Source organism: Micropterus salmoides, unplaced genomic scaffold (assembly GCF_014851395.1).
Source record: "Micropterus salmoides isolate LMB-PRFRI ecotype aquatic unplaced genomic scaffold, ASM1485139v1 Ms_hic_scaffold_10, whole genome shotgun sequence".
NCBI classification, from domain to species: Eukaryota; Metazoa; Chordata; class Actinopteri; order Centrarchiformes; family Centrarchidae; genus Micropterus; species Micropterus salmoides.
In genome coordinates, this window is record NW_024040041.1 from 3,579,510 (window position 1) to 3,590,968 (window position 11,459).

The window sequence follows — 11,459 nt, forward strand, 5'->3', positions numbered from 1 at the left end:
CCCCTTATCTGAACTATACAACCGCTCTGTGATCAGGAAGGCCACCCTAATCACAGGGGACCCCTCTCACCCTCTCCATCACTCTTTCCAGTTACTGCCATCAGGCAGACGATATAAAGTTCCACTGGCCAGGAAAAACATTTACAAGAAATCTTTCATACCGTCTGCAATAACCACTCTGAACAACGCTTCTGATTTTAAAGAGATTTATTAAGGGAAAGAGGGGAGTCGAGGGGCTGGAGAGGTTCAGGCGAGAGGGTCGAGGGGGACAGGAGGGCGAGGTGGGAAGGGATGTGGTGGCTGGCGAACAGGCGAGGAGCAAGGGGGAGCAAGGGGGAGCAAGGGGGAGCAAGGGGGAGCGCCGTGGAGGTGATGCGAGGGGAGAAGGCAGGTAGGCGAGCCCAGCTGACTGAACGGGAGACGGAGGTGAGTGGACCAGGCGGGGAAAATAGATAAACAGACAGGGTTAGTTCAAGGAAGCAGGAGATGGAGAGCGAGATATCAACGAGGACAAAAGCTTGAATATAGTGGTGGCACCAAGTCTGGAGCAACGAAGATCAAGTGGGGATTGAGTGGAGAGCCGGGGTTGAAATATTGGTAGAAATGAGGCTGATTGCTGGCAGGTGTGGCAGGCAAAGGTGGAGGTTGATGGAGCGGAGAGAGGGAGAGCACACACAGAGGGAGAGGGGAGGAGACACAGGGAGAGAGGCAAAACTCAGGGGAAAACAGAATGCGAGAAACGGAGGAAATAACACTCACCATCAGCCGGGCTGCCACCGCAACAATGTAGGTTTTGATTGTGCGTTTGAAGTATTTGTTTAAATGTATGTTTTAAATGAGCCTTGTCGAAGTAGAATTTCTTTCTCTGTTTTGGGACAGACAATAATCTAATAATAATAATAATCTATCTATCTATCTCTGAATACATCATATTGGTAATAGTAGTTCATTACACACGCTTTGCACGAGCCAACCTCACCACATCAAAATCTGCTGAAACTGTAGCTGATAAGATACTTAATAATTATGCGCTGAAGTTTGGGTTCCCCCTGAGGATTCATCATGACCAGGGAGGGAAACCAGTTATTTGCGCAGTTGAAGAAGAACTATGGGGTGATGGGCTCAAGAACAACACCGTACCGCCTATGACGCAACGGGTAGGTGGAGCCGCTAAACAGAACACTACTGCAAATGCTGAGAACGCTCACCAAGAGGAAGTCAGATTGACGAGAGTCGTTGCCTAAGCTCATATGCGCATACAACAGTACTCGATGTGACGTCACAGGTTTCTCACCTTTCTACCTCCTGTTTGGATTACCGAATTTACCTGTGGACTTGCAGTTTGGTTTGACCTCTGGAACTACTGATCATTGGGAATACAGGATTAGGTGGAAAGAACAGATGCAAGAGGCATATGAGATCACAATGGCAAATGCAAAAAAAAAAAAAATGTGCTGAGAGGAGCAAGACATATTATGACAGCAAAGTGAGGAGTTCTATATCACACAAGGGTGACCAGGTTCTCATCAGGAATATGATAGACGTATACACAAGTGCAACTGTGCGCATATTCAGGATGCATCACTTGCAATAACTGTAGTGTAATGTCCTTAACATTCATGTGTCCTTCAGTCTTCCTCTCCCTGCACAGATGATAGTTCTTGTGTACTGTAATGGCAGTGGGTTAGGGTAGGGAGGACTTCCTGTAACGGTCCTTGCGACAGCAGGAGATGTGAAGTGTTGTCCACGATGTTAAACAGTTTGTGTAACATTCTTCTCTCCACAACCAACGCCAGGGGCTCCAGAGCAGACCACATCGAATCGATGGCGCAGCCTCTGCGTGGCCCCCTACCCTACGGCGTCACCTACACTGTCGCCTGACGTGCACCTTCTCAAAAATGTAACTACACGTCGAGGCAACGCGGACTGTAAGCACTGTGATTGGTCAGCTTGGTAGCCTCGCAATGCCGCCGAGCCGACAGGAAGTTCCCCGTGCTTTGAAGTAACTTTTACTGGTGGCCAAAGCAGCAGCTGGAACACGGTGGATCAATATATTTCACCATCACAACCCGAGCGAAATGACTCGTTTCACTATCGGAATGTGATCCATTCGGTCGATAACATTTGAAAAGTCTGTAACAGCCGCACGTGTGCAATTTTACCTCCATTCCCATTAGAGGAGGGCTAAACCAGAAGTTAGCCTGCTCGGCAGGCAAAAGTCAGCACAGTGGATGCTGTAGCGCCGATGCTACCACCGACTAGAGTTTGGTTTCAGTTTTATTATCTGTTGTTTTGGTCTGTTGGGTTTTGGGGGTCTGTCTTGTCTGTCGTCTAGTGTTTAGTAACCTTTGTCATGTCTATTACCCCAGTGATCCCTCTGCATGTCTGTCTCTGTTTTCCCCTGCTCTCTCTGCCTGCCTGTGCCTCGTTAGTCTCATGTCTGTCACCTGTGTTGCTCCCGCCCTGCTCGTTAGTCCCTGTGTATATATACCTGGTGTTTCTGGCTTGTCTTGGTCGGGTCATTGTATGCTGTCTCCCTGAGTTGCTGTGTGATCGCTTGTTGTCTGCCCTTTCGTGTCTCCCTGTTTCCCTGCACCATTTGGATTTCGGTTTGGACAACCTCTGTTTTGGACTCTGTATCAGCCACTCAACCTGTAAGTGTGCTCGCCTTTAGTTGTTTAAATAAATCACTAAACTGTACCTGCCGGCTCCGAGTCCTGCATTTGGGTCCTCCAACCTGCTCAACCCTGCCTTCACCGCAAAGGCGTGACAGTAACTGCAGAATGACAGACACTGGCGCACAAGTATAAATACATGGCCGCATGGCGTAGCTATGTACGTGGACCCTACGCAGGAGTATAAATCAAGCTTTAACTTGTTCAGTCTCTTGCTGTCTCTGGCTCTGATGCTACTGCCCCAGCAGATGGCTGCAAAAAAAATTGCGCTTCGACAACAGACTGATAGAACAGACTGAACATCCTGCTGCATACATTAAAAATCTAAGCTTCCTCAAGAAGTGCTCTGGCCCATCTTGAAGATGGACTCCAGTCTGTTGTCAAGGTGACACCCATGTATTTGAAGTTCTCCACCACCTCCACCTCCTCTCCCAGAAGATTAATGGTGTTCAGTGTTGTTGTCCTGGTCCTCCGAAAGTCCACCACCATCTCCTTTGTCTTTGCCACATTTACGAGGAGGTGGCTGCTCACACACCACAACACAAAGCGGTCAACCAGATCCCTGTACTCAATCTCATCTCCACCGCTGACACCCAACAACTGCAGAATCATCCGAGTATTTCTGTAGATGACAGGACTCTGAGTTGTGCTGGAAGTCCAAAGTGTAAAGCGTGAAGAAAAATGGTGAGAGTACAGTGCCCTGTGGTGCTCCTGTGCTGCTGACCACCACCCCTCAGTCGCACAATCTGTGTCAGGTAGTCAACAATCCAGGAAGTTGTGGAGGTGTCCGCTTGCATCTTCTGGAGCTTCTCCCTCAGCAGTATAGGCTGGATCCTGTTAAAACCACTGGAGAAATCAAAGAACATGATCCTCACAATGCCACTAGCTTTATCCAGGTGTGCAGCAGCGTCCTTAGCCCTGGACATATGGGACTATTGCCCCGGATGTTTTTTGAAAAGCCCCGGATTTCAGAAGGATTTTTAAAAAACAAACAACAAAAGCGGAGAATTGAAATTTACTTGCTTAATTAACTTTATGTGCATGGGGGCGAGAGAGAGAGAGAGAGAGAGAGAGATTACAGTTATTCATTCTCCTGCAAATTAGCAGAGAATAAGATGATCCAGCTGTAGCTCTGTGTCTTTCCTCTCTGCTCCACCTGAAGCGGCTGTGAGCTGCACTTTATCAGAGGCGCTGAAATGAACTTGTGTGGATTTGTGGTGAGGTTAATCACCTGATAGACATAGGAGGCATTATAGCCTACATGTTTCATTTCAAAATCTACATTTGGCCCCCCTTTTTCCTAATGTAAAGTTTTATTTCGTAGGCCTATTGCCTTCCTGGCTCGGGCGATTTCGGAGCTGGCTCATATAGGAGGCGGTTTACTAAGTGACCATCACTCACACACTTTACATCAGTCGCGGACAAAATGTAGCCTACAGAAATGTTGAGGGGGGAAAAAAAGTTGCTCGAGGCCGGTGCATAGGGCCGGTGCAGCAAAGTGCCTCAATATTAGGACAGACTTTTCTTTTGTGCTGCTGTGACTTCTAGCTGAAGGCAGCAGTGATGATGTCTGCAGCAGGGGTGGGTAGGCCCTACAACTAATGTAGGCCTACTCTTAATTTCGCTATATTTTCCATTCATACCTATTTATAACTTAACCAGTCTGTAATCTGCATTTTGCTTCATTAACCGAAATGAGCTCATCCAGGCTGTGCGCGCGCAGTTACGCAGTAAAGCGCTGGTCGGGTGCTTGCCACAGTCACAGAGCTGGGCACATGCAAACATTTAGAAAATCAGGCAAATATCTTTTAAGTTTAAGGCTTTTTTGTTCTACTAATACAACTGAAATCCAGTGAGCGCACTGCAGCCTGCGTCGCTCTTTAACAAGCCGGCAAGTGAAATACTTTCACATTAACGGCGCATTAAAAGCGTCTTTAGTCTCTGCAGAGCAAATGAAGACAACACACTGTAAGATCTATGTCAGACGATCACTGCATTGATTGAGTTATATTAAAAGTGTCCTGTTGTTGAACAGAGCATCTCTTTGGACATCAGCCTGTTTCTTTTCTTTAAAACACATCGGTTACTATTTGTTTTATAGCGATGTCTGACGGTGAGTCCATAAATAGAATGTCGCTGGTGAAAGTAATCTTTCACTCAGCAGCTACCAGCTGTTATTTATTTTAGAGAGAGAGAGAGAGAGAGAGAGAGAGAATAAAATGGTTCTTTTGGGCTTTACGCATGACGCACAGCTTCCTCTGTATGCAGGTTTACCTGCTTCAACAACGAGCTGCTCCCGTGTTACTGCCACAATAATTATCTGCGTTGTGAAGATTATTTAGATGCTTCAGGAATAATCAGATTGTTTTGGCAGCCTGTGCTACTGCAAAGCAAGCGGTTTGGTTGACTACATCTCCAGAATAAAAGGCACAGGTAACAAAAGTTGGCTGTGCTGCAAAAGTGATACTTTAAAGTGATCTTATAAACTGTGATCTTATAATCTCTTTTATAAACTAAAAGAGATTTAAAAAGGAAAATAGTTGTAGAAATAGCTAAATTACAGATAATCAGCTTCTTCACTGCATTTGCAGGAATATTTTAATGGGCTACTTAAAAAAATAAACTCATCAAGTTGCCTAGTCTAATGCAATAGACAGTCCATTTTTACTCTGGTAGCCTAACTTGACCTTTCCTCATGTGGACACATAGGGGCTGTGATCCTGTACAACAAAACATGCAAGAATTAAATCCCCACACTACCATGGATAGTAGTGGTGCAACAGGTTGCAGAATCCACGTGCGGCACGCAGGTGGATTGATTGCAAAGTTTATGATGACTTATCCTGTTTGACCTCTCAAAATATCCTTTATTCTGGAAATGTCAGAGAACCCAGTTAGATTCTGAATGTGCAGAAATTTGAACATGAGCAGAAAACCTGCTGAAACACAGGAGTTATTAAAGTCCAGGAGTTTATAACTGAATTAAAATGATTTTATTTATTATTGATGACGTAAAAAGGTGCCACGTGCACATTTTAAAAGGTTACCTCAATCAGTCACGTCTGCATGAGTGTTGATTCAGCAGTAATAATATTAAAAGTTGATCTACAGGAGAAACATATCTGAAAGCTGGGAGCTGCTCTGCATTATATTCTGTTACAGTTTTAGACTTTGAATTGTTTTATTATACCTTTATTAAACCAGAAAAACTCTTTTTTTCAAGAGTCTCTAAAGATTGTACTAAATAATCAGTTACAAGGTCATAAAATATCAAAATGTTCTTAAATATTCACCACAATTCAGCAACAAGGACGATCAAATGAGTAATCAGTCATAACATCTGAAGCAACCAGGGAAACAAAGATTCAGCCACCTGTGGCCTACCTGAATTTTGTGTCCCTTTACATAAATAATTTCCACAATAAATTGACGCAGAAAAGGCAGAAATTGGTGCAGGAAAAACACCAGAATTCAGGACATTAGGTGTTTAACACTCCCCCAGACCCCCCTGTTCATCCTGTTGCAGTTTTGTTGTTATATTATTATAATTAGACACATTACAATTTAGCAGACATGACACATGTTGTTGTGAGTTTTGTTGTGCCGTATAAGTAGAGGACGTTTACTGTTGCTTTACTGCTTGGTGGGGTGTCAATTATTATGCGAAGATATGAAGTTTTATGGGCTGGGCTAAGCCCCCAATGTTTCAAGATCCTAAAAATGCCCCTGCAGGTGTGAGTGAGGTCGCTGAAGCAAGTAGACGATAGAATCCTCCACACCAACCTCAGGGCGGTAGGCAAACTGCAGAGGGTCAATGGAAGTGGTCACCTGTGGTCTCAGATGGGCCAGAACCAGTCTCTCCTGAACCTTCATGATGTGAGATGTTAAGGCAACCTGTCTGTAGTCATTGAGGGCAGATGGAGAAGACTTCTTTGACACCAGAACAAGGCACTGATTGTGCAAGTTCTCCTACTTAGAAAGATGAGAGAGGTCTGTAATTTTCATCATAGGTACACTTCAACTATGAGACAAAATGAGAAAACAATCCAGGAAATCACATTGTAGGATTTTTAAAGGATTTATTTGTAAATTATGGTGGAAAATAAGTATTTGGTCACCCACAAACAAGCACAATTTCTGGCTCTCACAGACCTGTAACTTCTTCTTCAAGAAGCTCTTCTGTCCTCATTTACATTACATTACATTTATTCATTTAGCTGACGCTTTTATCCAAAGCGACTTACAATTGTAAGTCAGAGGTCGCACTCCTCTGGAGCAACGAGGGGTTAAGTGTCTTGCTCAGGGACACAATGGTGGATGTGTTACAGTGGGGGACTGAACCCAGGTCTCTCACACCAAAGGCATGTGTCTTATCCATTGTGTATCGTCCTCCACTCGTTACCTGTCTTAATGGCATCTGTTTGAACTCGTTATCTGTATAAAAGACACCTGTCCACAGCCTCAAACAGTCAGACTCCAAACTCAACCATGGCCAAGACCAAAGAGCTGTGTAAGGACACCAGGACGAAAATTGTAGCCCTGCACCAGGCTGGGAAGAGTGAATCTACAATAGGCAAGCAGGTTGGTGTGAATAAATCAACTGTGGGAGCAATTGTAAGAAAATAGAAGACCTATAAGACCTTTGATAATCTCCCTCGATCCGGGGCTCCACGCAAGATCTCATCCCGTGGGGTCAAAATGATCATGGATGATCCAGAAGAGGATTGGGAGAATATCATGTGGTCATATGAAACCAAAATAGAACTTTTTGGTAAAAACTCAACTCGTCGTGTTTGGAGGAAGAAGAATGCAGAGTTGCATCCCAAGAACACCATACCTACTGTGAAGCACGGGGGAGGAAACATCATGCTTTGGGGCTGTGTTCTGCAAAGGGGACAGGAAAACTGATCCGTGTTAAGGGAAGAATGAACAGGGCCATGTATCGTGAGATTTTAAGTCAAAACCTCCTTCCATCAGAGAGAGCCTTGAAGATGGAACGTGGCTGGGTCTTCCAGCATGACAATGATCCCAAACACGCCGCTCGGGCAACGAAGGAGTGGCTCCATAAAAAGCCTTTCAAGGTCCTGGAGTGGGCTAGCCAGTCTCCAGACCTTAACCCCATAGAAAATTTGTGGAGGGAGTTGAAAGTCCATGTGTCCCAGCAACAGCCCCAAAACATCACTGCTCTAGAGGAGATCTGCATGGAGGAATGGGCCAAAATACCAGCTACAGTTTGTGCAAACCTGGTGAAGACTTACAGGAAATGTTTGACCTCTGTCATTGCCAACAAAGGTTATGTTACAAAGTATTGAGTTGAACTTTTCTTATTGACCAAATACTTATTTTCCACCATAATGTACAAATAAATCCTTTAAAAATCCTACAATGTGATTTCCTGGATTTGTTTTCTCAGTTTGTCTCTCATAGTTGAAGTGTACCTATGATAATTACCGACCTCATCTTTCTAAGTAGGAGAACTTGCACACTCTGTGGCTGACTAAATACTTTTTGGCCCCACTGTATGTCATCTCCATGGGGATCACAAAGTACATCCCAGTCTGTGGATTCAAAGCACCCCTGCAGAGCCTCATCCGCTTCCTATGACCATCTCCTCACAATCCTAGAGGTCATAGGCTGCTTCTGAACAATAGGTGTGTATGTGGAGGTGAGAAGTACAAGACTGTTATCTGATCTGCCAAGAGGGGGAAGGGCTGTGGAGCTGTATGAGTCCTTGACATTTGTAAATCCAAAGTTCGATCTCTGGTGGGGCAGTTAACATACTGCAGAAAAGTTGGGAGAGTAGCAGAAAGAGAAGTATGTTTTAAGAAATTGCAATGAAAGCATTCGGGTGTTGAGTTTGTCCGGCAGTAACTGGATGACGCCACACGCAAGCATCACCTGATGGTGGGATGTAAACAGCCACAACAATGGCGCACGTGAACTCCCTCGGACACAGGGTATGGATGCAGACTCACAGCTGACAGTTCAATATCTGGGCTTTTCATGGGAGACTCCCGAATTTCATTGTTCTCTCACGGGTCACATTTGTCCCGAATTATGACAAGTGTTCACAACCTTCTGTCCTTTTCATTACGGTTTCTGGTGCTGTACCCATTGATCTGAGAGTCCAGACTCAGGTCGCATTTAAAAAGATGGACCACATCTGAAAGTGGCATAAATCTGAACTGGGAGAGATCAGATTCCATGTGACTTGGCCTGTTCACACTGTTATAAAAAGATCCGATCTGAGTCACATATAAAAAATCGGATTCAGGTCACTTTGGCCTGCAGTCTGAACGTAGCCTTTGCAGCAGATGAAGCCTTTCCACTGAAGGCTAACCTTATTTGTCTTTATACAGCACAAGGTTGTATAAAAAAACAAAGTTTGAAGTCCCTTCATGCTACACATAATTTATAATTAATTGTATATTAAAATATGGTAACATATCAAATAAAATAAAACAATATACAGTTATTTATATTCAAATATGTGTATAAGTATACTCCCCCAACATTCTACTGTGCATTTTTTGAATTTGTGTCTGGGATGAATGTAAACAGCAGCAACAAGATGATAATATGGTTTCATCCTCACAATTCATAGTTTTCAGTCACGTGACGTGTGTAAATGTCTGATAAATCGCATTAATATTCTCCTACATAGTATTATATTTATATTTAATAAGACATTGTAGTTCTACAGTGTCACCTTGCCTGTTCTGCTTTTATTTTGAAAGGTGTCGTTTTCTTCTTATGTTTTTTGTGACGCTAAACTTCCTGCTATTTTTCTCTTCACAATGTGGTGCTCACGCGTCGTCGGAAGAACGGTAAAAAACTGGTAAACACGTTATTTATCATGTTCATCTATTTGAATCTTGTAAAGAAGGAGTTTACATTGTGATTTTATTATTTTCGTATCGTTTGTACATGTTATTTCTAAGACCTACGAACTGTGAGCGTGTCGAGCTAGAGAGCGTGATAGCCGATGGCGAAAACCATTTGATTAGCGTCCTTGGAGAGCGGAATGAGGTATGAAAGAAAATGTGTCTAGTGTATTATTATCAGAAGGGATTTTGTTTAAGGAAAGGAGAATGTCATTACTTCATTTGTTTATGGGTTAATTGCACATGTCGTCAATATAAAAGCAATATTATTTCTGTGAACAATTATAATATATTGTATTTCATTTAAAGGCATGTGATATTTATTTGTCAAAAAGGCTTAAAAACATTTCATTTCATATTCATATTGGTTGTTAGTTAAAATGATTTGTATTGTGTGTAAACATGATTAATATGTGAACACAAGTTATGTGCAAATTATTTGTGAAGCTACATAGAAGCCTTTTGTGTTTCTTCTGTTTTATTCTGTAGTTTTCACGGTGTTCATGGTGCATGGTGCACGTTGAGAGGAATAATAAATCGACACCCGTTTGAAACTCTCTGCGTCTTGATCAATAAATCCAAGGGGCCGCTACAGTGAAAACTCATCGCTGCACCAGCCCTGTCATCCCTGGTGAGAAGCTGACGCCATCACATCCGAGGTCCAACTACCAACCTGATACCAGCCAGTTTACATCGCTTCCATCCAACTCCTGCACCCAGGCAAGACTTGAAATGGACAGCATGCTTAAGGTACAACTAGAGATGCAAAAAGAGACACTGGATGCCAAGGAGCAAAAAGGCTAAAAAATGGACAATTTCTTCACACGCAAACTTACAGCATAACTGAAGTGACTTAAATAATATCGTGGTATTATAAGGTCAAAATAACTTGTGAGCTAATTCTCAGTTCCTAACGCTTCCAAAATTGTGACTATTTCAAGACCAATGTGCTTGTGTCATGTCTATTTATGAAAAGGTTGAAGGGTGAATTTTGTTGTTACTGCAGTTTTACGCTAAAATCCTTTTAGATGTCCATAATCTGCTAACGCTTGGCATAAAAATTACTCTGTAGTAAAAGATAACTACAGCTTACAAGTGCAAATTCAGGCGTAGGACAATCAAAGGCTACACTCGACTTAAAGCAGCAGCACAAACAAACAAGATGTCACGTAAAGACACACCATGCAGGTCCAGCTCACGTGAAAGAAAGCTAACAGAGAAAGGCCAAGAGATGCATGACCAAGACACCAGAAAACGTGAGAAAGCATTTAACAAGACCTATGACTCTTGGAAGCTGGTAGCTAGGGAGACTAGGAAAAAATTAAAAACCCTCTGTTCATCAGAAGACCTTAATGAATTACAGCAAGACATTCAAGCAAAGCATGATGACGTAGGCCAGCAGTATGAACCTATCCTACGTAACGGTAACACCACACCAGAGATTGTAAAGAAAATGGATGCCTGTGTTACGCTAACAAAAGACATTTGTGACCTCATAAGTAACCGTCTAGAGACCATTAATCAAGATTGTAATGACCAACTTGAGAAGGAAAGGGTAAGAGAAACATTAAACAAAGATGAATATGGGTCTGTCTTTGGCCACACTAAAACTGAAACGGTAAGCTCAGCGGAGTCACCGGAGAGATTGAGCAACCACTCCAGCTCAGCCAGTACCCACAGCAGTAGAGTAGATGCACAAGCAGAGCTTGCGGCTAAGCTGGAACAATCAAAAGCCATGAAAGAAATCCAAACACAGCAAGCACATCTTCACAAGTTAGAGAATGAATGGAAACTTAAAGAGGCAAAAATGTTAGTAGAAATGAAGCAAAAGGAGGTGGAAATGCAACAACAGTTGGAACAAGAGAGAGCCAAATTGCAGCAGTTACAAGCAGCAAAAGAC

At 43.2% G+C, this 11,459-nt stretch overlaps 1 long non-coding RNA gene across 1 annotated transcript; it reads left to right on the plus strand.

Moving 5' to 3' along the window:
• The first annotated feature begins 9,405 nt into the window (after positions 1-9,405).
• LOC119917101 lies at positions 9,406-10,113 on the plus strand. Its single transcript, XR_005447220.1, has 2 exons — positions 9,406-9,704; positions 10,049-10,113. It is a non-coding gene; the product is annotated as an uncharacterized LOC119917101 (long non-coding RNA).
• The last annotated feature ends 1,346 nt before the right edge of the window (positions 10,114-11,459 follow it).